This window comes from Schistocerca nitens, chromosome 7 (assembly GCF_023898315.1).
Source record: "Schistocerca nitens isolate TAMUIC-IGC-003100 chromosome 7, iqSchNite1.1, whole genome shotgun sequence".
Classification (NCBI taxonomy): domain Eukaryota; kingdom Metazoa; phylum Arthropoda; class Insecta; order Orthoptera; family Acrididae; genus Schistocerca; species Schistocerca nitens.
The window spans coordinates 266,944,435-266,959,692 of record NC_064620.1 but is presented as its reverse complement, the minus strand read 5'-3'; the positions used below and the strand labels follow the sequence as shown (position 1 = coordinate 266,959,692).

At 44.0% G+C, this 15,258-nt stretch overlaps 1 protein-coding gene and 1 pseudogene across 1 annotated transcript in view; both read left to right on the top strand.

The window, feature by feature from the left end:
* Positions 1-15,258, top strand: part of LOC126195402 (long-chain fatty acid transport protein 1-like) — a 332,742-nt gene that overhangs the window by 119,268 nt on the left and 198,216 nt on the right. The window lies entirely within an intron of this gene.
* On the top strand, positions 1,691-1,870 carry LOC126196654 (U2 spliceosomal RNA; annotated as a pseudogene).

Genomic DNA, 15,258 nt, shown 5'->3' with positions numbered 1-15,258 from the left:
TCTCTCTACCCCTCTGTTCTCTGACTAGAGAGAGGGCAGGATTCCAAGCGGAATTTAAGCAAAACCATCCATCTCTACTTATGTCACCAGCTAATTTAATCTCGTCTGCTTCGTTAATAACGCTGTCTCAATAGCTGAGAGTGCATGCTACCTGCCACAGAACTCCCTCGTTGCATTTGTGCCTCGAAAATGACGGGGTGTTCAACATTCAAAATATCGCAGTTGCCAAACGTGTTACCTGACTGTTTTCCCATGAGTTCTTTGAACATTGTTCACGCCAGGAAATACTAGTTTCACACTTTCTATTTGGGTGCGAAAAGCTATTTTTGTATCTAGTTACGAGCTTATGTTAGCTAGGGCTTTACGCTATGGCAGTTTCATCACACTCCATACACAACCTTTTCAGTTCTGTGGGTCCTTCTAAATATCGTGGATACCCGTTTGGTAGGATAATAGGCAGTGAGGAAACTTCCATACAAATAGATTTTGGGGAGTACTGATTTCTAATAAATCTCAAGGAACAAATATGAAAACATTGGACATTTACACACTATAAATCAGCTTACAAGTGAAAGCAACTCACATACTGATTTGTCCTCTTGGAACTAACAACGCCTTCAAATTTGTGAAGTGAGGCTAAACGTTAAAACACGCACATTTTTCCAGTTCTCCTACGCGTAGCACCCAAGAACTTTTCGACGTCATCCAAGTGAAATTAAAATCTGCACACAGACATTGCGTTTCTAATAAAAGTTTTGATTAGTTTCGATTTATAAAATGATCTTTCTGTTGTAGCAGGAGTAACTGGCATAGCGCACAACTGAACAGCTATGCGTACATCAGGGAGACTACTTGCAAGAAATTTATTTTCAACAAACAAACAAAAAATGCAAGATCTTTAATTGACTACATGTTTCTTTTCAAATTCTTTCGACGTACGTGTTTTTGGGCTAATAAGTTCATGTGAAAAGTTTATGTTAAAATCTGTTTCGTACTTTCTAACAGGCTTTTCTGCTCCTTTCCGAATATCTTCATTTTCTGCCTTAAGAAATGAACAGGGTGCAGTAAAAAAAAAAAAAAAAGGTAACATTTTGTAGGACAGCAAAACGTTTGTTTAATATTGTTGATTTAAAATATGAACAGAAGCACTGAAAACTGTGACTTGAAAAGACTGTAGTGTATCCACAACTTTATGACTGCAGAAAGCTCGTCCAAAAAATTCTTCACTTTATGGCTACGTCCTACAAATGGCTCTGAGCACTATGGGACTTAACATCTATGGTCATCAATCCCCTAGAACTTAGAACTACTTAAACCTAACTAACCTAAGGACAGCACACAACACCCAGTCATCACGAGGCAGAGAAAATCCCTGACCCCGCCGGGAATCGAACCCGGGCGTGGGAAGCGAGAACGCTACCGCACGACCACGAGATGCGGGCTACGTCCTACGCTCACTTGATTTCCGTGGGGTGTCTCTCACGTAGCGAAAGTTTGATTACAGCCATCCTGCACGCAATTGTAATGCCCGTGCCACTTTTAGCAATTTACTTACGCCGTAACACTGCGTGCGCCATAGACATACAAAAACGTAAGCGATTGTTAAAAATCCGAATAGCGGTTTGCGCAGGTCGAGAGGCACGTACGGTAATTGCATTGCTGCCAGTTCCAAGCGATAACTGCGCTACGCATAAACACGTGCTTTTGGCTAAGATCAAAGTGTAGTATCTGTTCTTATCAGCTTAATATCTGATAAGTCCTGCATCGCAGGACCAGAATATTAAACTCATTTTTGGCTCATGACGGAGTCCTAAGGGCTTGTTCCACTGATGGGGCAGTTACGTGTCTCGCTTTATTGTGTAGAATTTTCGTCCTAACACCACCATCAGCGATGAAGACTTGCAACAAATGGAATAAAAAGCCACTAAATAACTCGCTACCATCAGGTTTAATGTTCACATTGTCTACGACGCCCACAGCAGAGCCTTAGGAAGTAGGAACACTGCTGAACGCTCATCGGCTGTTGGAGAATGCGTGACGTTGGTGCGCTGAACGAGCCTAAACTCGCCCGCTGTCGTCCGTGACTAACTATAGTAGGGGAGCGTATTGTTGTCAACACCAATTGAAGAAACTAAACAATGAAGAAGGCAGTGCGTTCTAGAGCGCTAACTGGCTACCGGCCACTGCTTGTATAGAAAAATAGCACTAGCGGAATCTGTGCGCTGTGTGCAGTACTGGCCCCACATGTAGCATTCTTGTTAAAAACCAGCAGGGTCACGAAATGCTTTCTGGCACAATTCTGTTCGCTTGTTCTTAGCGAGATTCCATGACCAGATTGAATATAAGAATAAATTATTAAATAAATCACTAAAGTCAGTTTGGGGCCCACCAAAATATGAGACCCTCTTAGTACAACCCCCCACACTCCCCTCCCCTGCTCGCACTGCGGGGTCGTTATACCGCCAATAACAGGTAATGAGAACACGGTGCTTCAACCCCGCTAATTGACGTCTTCCTCCTAGGAGGGACAAATGTGTTATTCGTGATGTAATTACTGTATTGCTGAAAACGAAGATTGAAGGTTTTGCCTGAAAAGAGTAACAAGAACTGGACGATAGGGAAGAAACGACGAGGCGGTCGATATTCTGGTCACGCGAGCGTGCGTGCCGACCACACATACCGCCGAAAGCGGACGGACGCTATTCTGCCAAGGCTTGAGCATATTTACTTCCAAGTTTCTCTGTACGGTGGGCGACTTATTTGTTCGGTTCCAATTCAGATGTTTATGAATTTATTTTCTTACTGGCCTCTGGACCAGTTTCAGTGTTTTGTCAGAAATCCGCGTTTTCCGTGTCCATCTCAGCTTATCCTCGGATTTTTTTGTGGGAACATATGTATCCCAGGTTGGGAAACTGAGGTCGGAAAGCCACCTTAAGTAAATAATAGGAATAAAATCACATTACTGTGTACTTTTTTATTTACATTAGTTACAGTTAACTGCAAATACCATCATTGACAGTCCGCAGCTCGTGGTCGTGCGGTAGCTTTCTCGCTTCCCACGTCCGGGTTCCCGGGTTCGATTCCCGGTGGGGTCAGGGATTTTCTCTTCCTCGTGATGACTGGGTGTTGTGTGATGTCCTTAGGTTAGTTAGGTTTAAGTAGTTCTAAGTTCTAGCGGACTGATGACCGTAGATGTTAAGTCCCATAGTGCTAAGAGCCATTTGAACCATTTTGAACCATCATTGACACAATGAACGTACCACTTGAACTTTATCTTACAAAATGACGGCCATCAACCTCAATGCAAGCATGACATCGCCGAACAAGATTCTGACGCACCCTGACAAATATTCCTGGTGTGTTTCTGATCAAATCACAGACAGCTACAATTCTGGCAACTAATTCCACCACCCCCCCCCCCCCGGCCCCCCATGAACCATGGGCTTTCCTGCTTGCTGTTGCTGGGGAGGCTTACGTGCCTCAGCGATACAGATAGCCGTACCGTAGTTGCAACCTCAACGGAGGGGTATCTGTTGAGAGGCCAGACAAACGTGTGGTTCCTGAAGAGGGGCAGCAGCCTTTTCAGTAGTTGGCTCAAATGGCTCTGAACACCATGGGACTTAACATCTGAGGTCATCAGTCCCCTAGAACTTAGAACTACTTAAACGTAACTAACCTAAGGACATCACACACATCCATGCCCGAGGCAGGATTCGAACCTGCGACCGTAGCGGTCGCGCGGTCCCAGACTTAAGCGCCTAGAACCGCTCGGTCACCCGGGCCGGCTTTTTCAGTAATTGCAGGCGCAACAGTCTGGATGATTGACTGATCAGGCCTCGTAACACTAACCAAAACAGCCTTGTTGTGCTGGTACTGCGAACGGCTGAAAGCAAGAGGAAACTACAGCCGTAATTTTTCCCGAGGGCATGCAGCTTTACTGTAAAGCATGGAGAGCTTCATCAAACCAGTCTCAGGACTGAAGACCACAGCATCCACTGGGGTCTCATACACAGTGACTTTAGATATTCCCATAAAAAATAATCAAGGGGATTCACGCCAGGTGACCTCGCAGGCCACGGAAGGATCTCCGCTTCTATCCTGCGACCAGGAAATACAGCATTGTGATGGTTGCGGACATTCACACTGAAGTGAGGCGGTGCACAGTTATGTTGTATCCATATTTTCTCACGAGCAAATGTTCAAATGTGTGTGACTTTCTAAGGGACCAAACTGCTGAGGTCATCGGTCCCTAGACTTGCACACTACGTAAACTAACTTATGCTAAGAACGACACATACACCCATGCCTGAGGGAGGACTCAAACTTCCGATGGGAGGGGCCGCGCAAGCCGTGAAATGGTGCCTCAAACCAGGCGGCAACTCGGCGCGGCTTCTCACGAACAGCTAGGTGTGCTTCCTCCAACAACTCAGAGTTCTTTGCATGAGCCTCAAGTAAACAAAACTTGCATCGTGACTTCCTAGTAATCACGCTCGTCCGCCTTATTCTCTTGCAGCAAATAAAGAATATAAATGTAAATAAACAACACAGTATGTGTAAACTTGTATGCATGTTAGTTATGAATAAGCTAGAAAACAGTACTAGACAAAGCGGCAGACAAGTTTGCTTCATTATCTTCTTATGTTGGCTTCTCCGACCCCGGGTTCTCTACCTCAAAATGTTCAGCGAAGCGTTCTCCATGCCCCGTTACATTTTTGCACGCTCTTACGGAAACAGCGAAATAATTCTCCCCAATGAGTCACACCGCAAAATCTCGCATCAAATTTTCAAAAGTAGCGCCACACACAACAAAAACAAAACTAGGAGAACATGACGACATACGTTTACTCCTAATCTCGTTCGATATAAACTGAAGCGGCAGACGGCAACGCCTATATAAGACAACAAGAGTCTGGCGCAGTTGTTAGATTGGTTACTGCTGCTTCAATGGCAGGTTTTCAAGATTTAAGCGAATCTGAACGTGGTGTTATAGTCGGCGCATGAGCGACGGAACACAACATCTCGGAGGTAGCGATGAAGTGGGGATTTTCCCATACCGCCATTTCACGATTGTACCATAAACATCAGGAATCCGGTAAAACATCAGATCTCCGACATCACTGCGGCCAAAGAAAGATCCTGCAAGAAAGGGACCGACGACGACTGAAGAGAACCCTTCAAGGTGACACAAGTGCAACCCTTCCGCAAATTGCTGCAGATTTCAGTGCTGGGACTTCAACAAGTGTCAGCTTGCGAACCATTCAACAAAACATAATCGATATGGGCTTTCGGAGCAGAACACCCACTCGTGTACCCTTGATGACTGCACGACACAAAGCCTTACACCTCGCCTGGGCCCGTCGACACCGACTTTGGACTGTTGATGACTGAAATCATGTTCCCTGGTCAGATGAGTCTGGTTTCATATTGTATCGAACGAGTGGACGTGTAAGGGTATGGAGACAACCGCATGAATCCATGGACCCTGTTTGTCAGTAGGGGACTGTTCAAGCTGGTGAAGGCTCTGTAATGGTGTGGGGCGTGTGCAGTGGGAGTGACATGGGACCCCTGATACGTCTAGATACGACCCTGACAGGTGACACGTGCATAAGCATTCTGTTTGATCACCTGCATCCATTCATGTCCATTGTGCATTCTGATGACTTGGGCAATTCCAGCAGAACAATGTGAGACCCCACACGTCCAGAATTGCTATAGAGTGGCTCCAGGAACACTCTTCTGAGTTTAAATGCTACCTCTGACCACCAAACTCCCCAGACGTGAACATTATTGAGCCCACCAGGAATGCGTTGCAACGTGCTGTTCAGAAGAGATTTCCAACCCCTCTTACTCTTACGGATTTATGGACAGATATGTAGGATTCATGGTGTCTGTTCCCTCATGCGTACTACTGACATTTGTCGAGTCCATGCCACTTCGTGTTGGTGGCACTTCTGCGTTCTCGCGGGTCTCCATACGATATTAGGCAGGTGTACCAGTTTCTTTGGCTCTTCAGTGTATGAAAACGTGTTACAGTAATTGAGGGTGATGTGTAAAAGGTGTGAAAAAAGTGTATGGATTTACCAAAAAATGATGCGCAACAGAAGGAAAACCCAAGTAAGAACATATACCACAGCTACTTTCGGAAAAGTGGTTAAAAAAATAATAATGATCTGAATAATTTTTCCGACTACTTTGAAGATGACAACCATAAAACCGACATCTACGAATCCTCTTTCAAAATTAATGTAATTACTAATGAGCAATCAAAACAAAACATAAAACGCACATGTTGTTGTGTTGCTGTTTTAGGCTTAAAAATGGAAAAACAACCATGAACTTTATATAATATTTTTACGAAATAAATCGTAGCTCACAGATGACTGCTAAGTGTCGAAACATGTTTGGGTAAGCAGGAAAAAGAAACATATTGTGTTCTACGGAAGGAAAAGTTTAAAAACTAAAAATGTTGTCAATATGAGCGAAACAGATAGTCCGACTGAACGTTGTTCTTCGGAGAGAGACTGACGAAGCTATTCTTGTATTCAAACCTGTGATGGAATGCTAAGAACCATCTCTCACTGCCTGCACTATTCTGCTGTGCAAAGGAGGAATACATAAGAATAATGAACTAAGCGTCCAGAGCTCGCTAGTCCTCACGTAGCTCCAAAAGGTACCGCTGCCCCAGGCACGCAATTCACCTGGATATTCTGACATGTAAGGAAAGCAGTTCTAGTGCTCATGTGCCGGAGAGACCTGGCGAAGGGATTACAGCACTGGGCTCTTGTTTGAGGCGAGTGGACTTCTGATCCGCAACTGGAGATATCTGGATTCACGTTTTCCGTGGTTTCTCTGCACCACTTGAGAATACCAGAATGGTTCCTTTGAGAAGGACAAAACCGATTCCCGTCCCGGTCAAGACAACACTCAGTCCCCAAGCGGAGAAAGTCTCCGATTCGGGCAGGAATCGAACCCTGGTCCCTTCAGTTAGCAATACGCCGCGCTGGCGAGGCAGCTGCAGAGGCCGACATTTTTCAGCAGTTATGCTTCGTCTCTGATGACCTCTACATCAATAAATCGCTAAGCACACTTTCTAAGTCCAGAGCTGTTAAACCTCGTTGGGGAGGGGGCGGGTCCATCAACCAAAAGTGCCTTTTTACTTTATCTGATATTCGTTGTGTATAATGTTTACACTGAACAGCCTCTGTGATCAGGTGGCAATGCCAACCCAGATCCGCTATGAATACTCAGTTGTTTTTACGAGACTGAGTGCATCCCTTGTCTAAATTTCCACCACAAATATCACAGCCAGTAACGATAATGAAATAGGGTCATGTACATGCGGCACGCTGACTGCTTGGGAACGAAGTCAGACCTGTGTCTTGAACAGAGGCGGTTCAACGCATCCACTGTAACATGACAAGTATTTAGACACTTGATTCACATTTATGTGTTCGGCCATTCCAGTTTAGGTTTCCGTGGTTTCTCTTTTCGGTTAAGCCAAATGGGGTTATGGTTCTATCGAAGCGAAGGGACAAACATGGTTCAAAATGGTTCAAATGGCTCTGAGCACTATGGGACTCAACTGCTGTGGTTATCAGTCCCCTAGAACTTAGAACTACTTAAACCTAACTAACCTAAGGACATCATACACATCCATGCCCGAGGCAGGATTCGAACCTGCGACCGTAGCAGTCCCACGGTTCCGGACTGCGCGCCTAGAACCGCGAGACCACCGCGGCCGGCACAAACATGGTTCCCTAATCTGCATTTACATCTGCATATACAGGGCAAGACCCGTACGTTTCGTGGCGGAGTGTACACTGTACCACTACTATCATTTCCTTTCCTATTCTGCCCACAACTACAGCGAGGCAAAAAGACTGTCTTTATGCCTCGGTACGAGTCCTAATTTCTCTTCTTATCGTCATGGTTCTGACGCAAAATGTACTAAGGCCGCAGTAGAGTCGTTCTGCAGTCAGCTTCAAATGCCGGTTCTCTAAATTTTCTCAGTAGTGTTCCTCTAAAAGAACGTCCCATTTGTTCCCAAAGCATTTCCGTAATATTTCCGTGTTGTTCCGTGTTGTTCCGTGTTGTTCGACAAATCTAGCAGCCCTCCTCTGAACTGTGTGAATGGCTTTTTTCAGTCCGAACTGGTGCGGATAGTAAACACTCGAGCAGCACTCGAGAATGTGTCGTACTGGTGTTCTATATTCAGTCTCCTTTACACATGAACCATAGTTTCCAAAAAGTCGGGCAAATCGCCTTCCCTACTATAACCCGTACATGCTCGTTCCGTCTCATACCGCTTTGCAACGTTAAGTCTAGATATTTAATCAACGTGACTGTGTCAAGCAGAACTCTACTAATGCTGTATTCGAACATTAAGGGATTGTTTTTCCTACTCATCTTCATTAACTTACATTTTTCTACGTTTGGAGCAAGCTGCCATTCGTCACACCGTCTAGAAATTATGTCTATGTCATCTTGTGTCCTCATACAGTCAGTCAACGATGACATCTTCCTGTACGCAACAGCATTATCAGGAAACAGCCCCAGATTGCTGTTCATCCTGTCCGCCAGATCATTTCTGTACATAGAAAATGACAGCGGTCGTATCGTATCGTGTTTACCTGGCGATACCAGTTTCTCTGATGAGGACAGCGTACTTGGTTCTGTTGCTCAAGAAGTCTTCGAGCCACTCACGTATCTGTGGGAATCTATCCCCTGTGCTCGCACCTTCTGCAACAGTCTGCAGTGGTGCACCATGTCACACGCTTTCCGGAAATCTAGGAATGTGGAATCTGCCTGTTGTCCTTAATCCATGATTCGCAGGATATCATGTGAGGAGAGGGCAAGCAGAGTTTCGCACGAGCGATGCTTTCTAAAACAGTGCTGATTTGTGGACAGAAGCTTTGTCTTCGCAAGGAAATTATATTCGAACTGAGAATATATTCAGGAGTTCTGCAGCGAACCCATGTGAAAGATGTTGGTCTGTAATTTTGCGTGTCCTTTCCTTTACCCTTGTTATATACAGGAGTCGCTTGCGCTCAGCTTCTTACGACCTCGTCTACATCTACATCCACGTGATTACCTTGCTATTCACAATAAAGTGCCTGGCAGAGGGTTCAATGAACCACCTTCAAGCTGTCTCTCTACCGTTCTACTCTCGAACGGCACGCGGGAAAAATGAGCACTTAAATTTTTCTGTGCGAGCCCTGATTTCTCTTATTTTATCGTGATGATCATTTCTCCCTATGTAGGTGGGTGCCAACAGAATGTTTTCGCAATCGGAAGAGAAAACTGGTGATTGAAATTTCGTGAGAAGATCCCATCGCAAAGAAAAACGCCTTTGTTTTAATGACTGCCACTCCAGTTCACGTATCATGTCTGTGACACTATCTCCCCTATTTCGCGATAGTACAAAATGAGATGCCCTTCTTTGTACTTTTTCGATGTCATCCGTCAGTCCCACCTGATGCGGATCCCATACCGCACAGCAATACTCCAGAATAGGGCGGACAAGCGTGGTGTAAGCAGTCTATTTAGTAGACCTGTTGCACCTTCTAAGTGACGGGACATCAAATCTTCCTTCCTCTCTTCCTTCTGTGTGAAATCTACATTTACAACCATATTTAGGTCTGTACCATTCACGACTGGCGCCTTGGAGGAGTGATTATCGGTAGAGTTACGTTTGAACTTTAATTTCTCTGCTCTTTTTTCTCTGCTCTTTTCGTCGTAGTCGTTTCGTGAGACTTATGTGGGAGGAAGTGGTATGTTGCCCAACTCTTCTTCGAACGAACATTCTCGCAATTTGAACAGTAACCTTCTCCGCGATACACAGTGCCTCTCTTGTAGGGAATGTCACTGGAGTTTCTTGTTTACCTCCGTACCGCTCTCGCGCTTGCTAAACCACGATAGGGGCCGTTTTTCGTAGGAGCTTTTCTGTCTCTTCGGTTAGTCCTACTTGGTAAGGCTCCCAGACTGATGAGCAATATCCATGAATCGATGGAACAAGTGTTTTGAAAGCCACTTCTTTCGTGGATGAGTTAAATTTCGTTAAGATCCTTCCATCGAAACTCAACCTGGCATCTGCATTTCCTACAATTTGTTGCATGTGATCATTCCACTTCAGTCTTCTCCGCACGGTCACTCCTATGTACTGTGTATGTTACTGTTTCCAGTGATTTTTCGCCGATAGCGTAATCGATCAGTAATGAATCTCTTGAAATCGTATGAAACAGCCAATAAATAGGTTTTTGTTACACAGCAATATATGTACGCGAAATTAACGCATCATGAAATGTGATACACCCTTTTTTTTTTTTTTTTTTTTTTTTTTTTTTTTTTTTTTTTTTTTTTTTTTTTTTTGGCCAGTTGTCACATGTGTGAAGAGCACACAATGCTCATGAAGCTCGGATATCTACGGAGCGAGATAAGGTTATGGGTGCCTTGTATTACTCATGCACGAGTGGTACGTTGTTTCATTCATGCGACAGGCCTGAAGATGACGTGACTGGTTTCCCAATAAAATCATATCAATATAACGGCTTTTCCTAAAGTATTATTACATTTAATAAAAAAAAAGCGTTAGTTGGCGAATTGCTGGTAGGCTAAATTTATCTACACACTGGCTGTACAGGGTGGTCCATTGATAGAGACCGGGCCAAATATCTCACGAAATAAGCGTCAAACGAAAAAACTACAAAGAACGAAACTCGTCTAGCATGAAGGGGGAAACCAGATGGCGCTATGGTTGGCTCGCTAGATGGCGCTGCCATAGGTCAAACGGATGTCAACTGCGTTTTTTTTTAAAATAGGAACCCCAATTTTTATTACATATTCGTGTAGTACGTAAAGAAATATGAACGTTTTAGTTGGACCACTTTTTTCGCTTTGTGATAGGTGGCGCTGTAATAGTCACAAACGTATAACTACGTGGTATCACGTAACATTCCGCCAGTGCGGACGGTATTTGCTTCGTGATACATCACACGTATTAAAATGGACCGTTTACCAAATGCGGAAAAGGTCGATATCGTGTTGATGTATGGCTATTGTGATCAAAATGACCAACGGGCGTGTGGTATGTAGGCTGCTCGGTATCCTGAACGACATCATCCAAGTGTCCGTACCGTTCGCGGGATAGTTGCGTTATTTAAGGAAACAGGAAGTGTTCAGCCACATGTGAAACGTCAACTACGACCTGCAACAGATGATGATGCCCAAGTAGGTGTTTTAGCTGCTGACGCGGCTAACCCGCACATCAGTAGCAGACAAATTGCGCGAGAATCGGGAATCCCAAAAACGTCGGTGTTGAGAATGCTACATCAACATCGATTGCACCCCATACCATATTTCTATGCACCAGGAATTGCATGGCGACGACTTTGAGCGTCGTGTACAGTTCTGCCACTGGGCACAAGAGAAATTACGGGATGATGACAGATTGTTTGCACGCGTTCTATTTAGCGAAGAAGCGTCATTCACCAACAGCGGTAACGTAAACCGGCATAATATGCACTATTGGGCACCACCTTGGCGGGTTAATGTATGGTGCGGCATTATGGGAGGAAGGATAATTGACTCCCATTTTATCGATGACAATGTATGCTGATCTCCTACGTAATGTTCTACCGATGTTACTACAAGATGTTTCACTGCATGACAGAATGGCGATGTACTTTCAACATGTTGGATGTCCAGCACATAGCTCGCGTGCGGTTGAAGCGGTATTGAATAGCATATATTATATGACAGGTGGATTGTTCGTCGAAGCACCATGCATTGACCAGCACATTCACCGGATCTGACGTCCCCGGATTTCTTTGTGTGGGGAAAGTTGGAGGATATTTGCTATCGTGATCCACCGACAACGCCTGACAACATGCGTCAGATGCATTGTCAATGCATGTACGAACATTACGGAAGGCGAACTACTCGCTGTTGAGAGGAATGTCGTTACACGTATTGCCAAATGCATTGAGATTGACGGACATCATTTTGAGCATTTATTGCATTAATGTAGTATTTACAGGTAATCACACTGTAACAGCATGCGTTCTCAGAAATGATAAGTTCACAAAGGTACATGTATCACATTGGAAGAACCGAAATAAAATGTTCAAACGTACCTACGTTCTGTATTTTAATTTAAAAAAATCTACCTGTTACCAACTGTTCGTCTAAAATTGTGAGGCATATGTTTGTGACTATTACAGCGCCATCTATCACAAAGCGAAAAATGTGATACAACTAAAACATTCATATTTCTTTACGTACTACACGAATATGTAATAAAAATGGGGGTTCCTATTTTAAAAAAAACGCAGTTGATATCCGTTTGACCTATGTCAGCGCCATGTAGCGGGCCAACCATAGTGCCATCTGGTTTCCCCCTTCAAGCTAGACAAGTTTCGTTCTTTTTAATTTTTTCGTTTGACGCTTATTTCGTGAGATATTTGGCCCGCTCACGATCAGTGGACCACCCTGCATATAAGAACTATCAAAACAACAACAATTTTAAGTGACCTATTGTTAAGTGATACAGTCATAAAAAAAGATCGCCCAACTTTATTATCTACCTGACATGTGAACGAACATACCGTAAATTACAGGCATTACTCATCATTATTCACTAATGTTATCATTACTGGTACCCCCGGAGGAATTTAAATCAGGAACAGATTCTCATTTTGTCTTTCCCCATAATCCTCGGTGTCGTTCCAGAGCGCATCGTCTTCTCTGCCACCCGGAGTATTTTGAAATACAACTTTTCCTGAGTGATTTCACGATCATTGGTGCGTCGATGTTTTACCAAGCAGTCGGAGCCCAGTGTACTATAATGTGTGGTGCAGCACGCGTAATTTTTCCTGCCGGAGTCAGTGCTGTTGCTGAACGTAACCTTTGAAAGATTTATTTCTGCTAACATCCAGGGGTTTAACACAGAAATCATTCCTACAGAAATAAGCACAAGGTCAGTGGCTAGGCTATGATCTTCTTTTTTACGTCGTCAGTGAAATAGCACGAAATGAGTGAAGACAAAGCATTGATGGTAGTTTGGAGAGTCCACCAGCACAAAGTTCCTATGCGTTCAGAAGTCAGTCGAGCATTAAAGTTTGTCGTCCGTCCCCTCTCTTGATTTCGAAGAACGACGTGTCATCACGAAACAGCTTTTCATTTCTAGGTATCTTGGGAATTGTTTTCCGCTGTAAATAAGAAAGGGGGGAGTCTGTACCCATCTACTTTGACTGCCTAGCCTATTAAACTTAAGCGCTGTTTTTCACACCCAGATGTTTTGATGGTAACTTCTTTTGTCCCCTTCTAATCGACCGTGTAATTACATATAGCCGGCCGGAGTGGCCGTACGGTTCTAGGCGCTACAGTCTGGAGCCGCGTGACCGCTACGGTCGCAGGTTCGAATCCTGCCTCGGGCATGGATGTGTGTGATGTCCTTAGGTTAGTTAGGTTTAAGTAGTTCTAAGTTCTAGGGGACTGATGACCACAGCAGTTAAGTCCCATAGTGCCCAGAGCCATTTGAACCAATTACATAAAACTAAATTGGCGTCTCATCAGCGTTGCCTATTCGCCCCATATTCTTCCCTTTCCGAAATGTTATGACATACCGCTCAAATTCTTGAAATTTTTTCTCAAAGTGCTTTGGAAGCTTGTGGCAAACTGTTGTACGGCGTCGTAGATTTAAGCCCGCCCATTTCATAAATCGATCAACCCATCCACGGCAACCCTTAAACTCTTTCCTCGGTATATTAAGAACTGCAGCCACTTCTTTTGCTTTGTTTACTGTGATGTCACTAGCCACAGGTTGCCCATTCTTCTTCCTTTCACGGACGAATTCCAAAACTTTGACTTAACGTCAGGATGCTCTCCTTTGCGAGGGCCAGTGAGTTTCTTTCTAATAGCGGTAGTTGCAAATAATGTGAATTTATGTTTCTTCCGTAAGCGGACGTTATTCTCAGCTACACTTAGCTCTTGTCCCGTCCTCTTTTTACAATATTTTTCAACCTAAAGAATTACTTTACGCTTGAAAGTAGCATCACATGATGTTCGTCTCTGCTTGCCTTCCATTTCGTGACTACCTAATGCAAACACACTACACATTAATTGCCAAAAAAAATGTAACGAACTTGAGAATTACAACAAAGCACTGTAACGTAAGTAACAATACATAAATTTCATTGATGTTGCCGGTGAACGACGGATTCAAGTTTGTACCCGAATGTATTGCGCATTCGAATCTTACGCGCTCCCCAATTTTGAATACTGCATATCGTAAAAAAAAAGTGTACATTGAATTCGCGTAAATATCGTGTAAAACGTTACATCATTATTCTATTTCGTAATGACTGATTATCATGATAAAGCAGGGTCACCTGAAATATTAGTGGGTGGCAAGTTAGCCACGAAATTCCTGTTGTCGCGTAGCCATCTCTTAAATTGTGAATAAAGATGAAAGTGCATACTACGGACTGCGGGCCAGCGTGCGGGTTGGTATTGTGAGCACCAGTCACCAGTGCTTTCCCGTCCTATTTGCCTAACAGCGTCCGGGATAGCGGGGCGGAAACACTGCCACAATGTTTGTAAAACCTGAAAAAACAAGAGAAAGAGACGCTAAGCGATGTCTTGCGTTTCGTTTCTCTGAAGCACGCGCGGTCGGAAAAAAAACCCTTATCCTCCTTCTGAAACATTGGCGGCCACTTGTAAGGAGCTTACAGAATGAATTTTCACTCTACGTCTGATTGTGCCTGATTTGCTTTACGCAAAGGTCCCAAGTTCGTTCCCGGTCCGGCACACAGTTTTTAACCTTCCAGGATGTTTCCCTGAAGCTGTTTACCTCAGCATTTTTCCAGTGGCGGAAACGGGGAGCAGTGTTCGATACTCATGTAACTCACCACATGTAACCGGGGTTCACAGAAAAACACGTGCCCCAAAATGTGTTATTTCTTAATTTCCAACATCTGCTTCAGTCAGTCTCTGGTCGTAGTCTACAGTTAAACATTTTGCAGATTGAATCTGTAGGGCGGCAAGAGGAAGGTACGCTTATTCTTACATGAAAGAGTTGTGGCACAAATTAGAAAAACATGCTCTATATCATATGAAGAGTGGAAATGGAACACGTTCTAAGGGTCAGTACTGATATTTCGTAGGAGAATGAAAAAGGCAATTTAGTTCTGAAACCATGTTCAGAAAACCAACGGAGCTGTCAAACTCTATTATGCAAGGTGATGTTATTGCACGATGTAT